Source organism: Vulpes vulpes, chromosome 5, assembly GCF_048418805.1.
Source record: "Vulpes vulpes isolate BD-2025 chromosome 5, VulVul3, whole genome shotgun sequence".
Taxonomy (NCBI): Eukaryota; Metazoa; Chordata; class Mammalia; order Carnivora; family Canidae; genus Vulpes; species Vulpes vulpes.
The window spans coordinates 45,749,936-45,752,332 of NC_132784.1; positions in this window are offsets into that span (position 1 = coordinate 45,749,936).

Genomic DNA, 2,397 nt, shown 5'->3' on the forward strand with positions numbered 1-2,397 from the left:
TGGACAAAGGACCTGAATAGACATTTCTGCAAAGAAGACATCCACGTGGCCAACAGGTATATGAGGAGATGCTCGACATCACTAATCATCAGGGAAATGCAAATCAAAACCACAATGAGGTATCACCTCACATTGTTAGGATGGTGATGTCCAAAAGGAAAGAGAGAACAAGTGTTGGCAAGGATATAAATAAAAAGGAACCCTTATGCACTGTTGGTGGGACGGTGAATTGGTTTAACCATTACTGGCCACAGTAGAGAGATTCCTCAGAAAGTTAAAAATAGGACTACTGTATGATTCAGCAATCCCATTTCTGGGTACATATATAGTGAAAATGAAATCAGTATATGCAAGAGATAGCTGCACTCCGATGTTCATTGCAGCATTATTCACAATAGCCAAGACAGGAAAACAACCCAAGTGTCCATCACTTAGAGCCATGAAACTATTCAATATGATAGCACAGCACAAAGAGTGAACCCCAATGTAAACTATGGATTTTAGTTAATAACAATGTATTTAAGTAATTACCAATTTAACTAATAATAATAATAATAGTATTGGCTCATCAGTTTTAACAAATGTATGACACCAATGCCATATGTTAATAATGGGGAAATTGGGAGGGGCAGCAAAGGAGGTACATGGGAAGTCTTTTTGCTCAATTTTTCTATAAACTTAAAACCACTCCCCAAAAACTTAAAGACGAATAATTTTTTTATAAAAGGAAGTGGGGAAACGCTTGGGTGGCTCAGCGGTTGAGCATCTGCCTTCGGCTCAGGGCGTGATCCCACAGTCCTGAGATGAGTCCCACATCAGGCTCCATGCATGGAACCTGCTTCTCCCCCTGCCTGTGTCTTTGCCTGCCTCTGTCTCTGTGTCTCTCATGAATAAATAAATAAAATCTTAAAAAAAAAAAAAGGAAGTGGGGAGGAAGTTCTCCTTTACCTGGATTTCAAAAACAAAACAAAACAAAACAAAAAGCCTACTTTTTTCTTAGATGTTTTCTAAGAGTATTTTGTTTTATTTCTGTCAGTTTTATTCCCTTTCATGCTTTAAAGCTTTTTGAGTTTGTCAGTGGTCTTTTTCCCCTTCTTATTTTAAGAAACTGAGCCTCCGGATGAGTGTGGATATACAGTGTGACAGTGAGTCAGACAAAACTGCTGCTTTCCTAACCAAGTTCATATCCACACCTTAATGCCCCAGGAAGCCAGGTATTACCCCACGGCCAGTAAATAGCATCAAAACAATCGGAGTCATGGTGCATCAGTGGAGCATAGAACATCAAACTTTTCTTGGGTTTCTCTGATCCGAGTGGCCTCCTCCATGTGAAATAGTTCAAAATTAAAAGACCAAGTGAAAAAAAATCACCACCTGGATAGTGGTACAGAGAGAAATTTGTGTATTTACTGGTAAGTATAGCTTTTTCCCCTTTACTTCTAAATCTGTCATTTTTTTTCTCAGAAATTTTCAGGAGCATAATGTAATGGCAGGCATGAAGATTTAGTGGAGACAGACCATCTTGGGTGGGGGAATCCCCACTCAGATTTCTGCATTGAGGATTCTTGCTCTTCCCTGTGCTGTCCTTGAAGTCTTGGATTAATGGCGTGTCTATAATCCTGGTAGGACTGGCTCACGCCTGGCTTACCTCTACTGCCCTTGTGTAATAATCAATAGTTTCCTATTTCATGCTCTGAAGTGTCCTGGTTTGGATAATTAGTATATGGCTTTCCTACCTTAAAATTACTGGATATTAAGTCATGGTCTGAGGTTATCCTATTGAGTAGCCGTTAGTTACCTACGGCAACAGAGAAAGAGCTGCTGGTAGGAGGCTCCAGTTCTTCTGGTAACAATAACACTGATGCTAGACCAGCTCTCAATCTTTGCTTTAGTGTCCCATGTTCCTTTGATTCTCTTCCTGAGGGCACCATCCTTCTTCTTGCTGTAGGATCATTCTGCAGGGGTTTACTCCTTATTTGTCTTCTTCTGAGATAAGCTTCTCCTTTTATTTCTTTCCATTGGTGGCACTTGTTTCTTCTTTGTGGCGGCAGAGAAAGCAGAGCTCAATGAGGCACTGAGCCACCCTCAACCAGACCCAAATAGTCATGTATACCTCCAGCCAACACCAGATTTGCTGTCCAAGAGTGAATGGCTTTAAAAGATTCTTGTCATTTTCATTATTCATTGATACCCTGGCTCATTTCTTGAAGAAATATTTCTTGAGCACCTACTAAGTTCTAGGCCCCATGTTAAGCCATATCTATCTATCTATCTATCTATCTATCTATCTATCTATCTATCTATCTATCTACCTATCTAATATCAAAAAAGCCACAGTACTTGTCTTCATAAACAGAGAAGACAGACTTCAGAGGAGTAATGACACCTGGGTGTTAG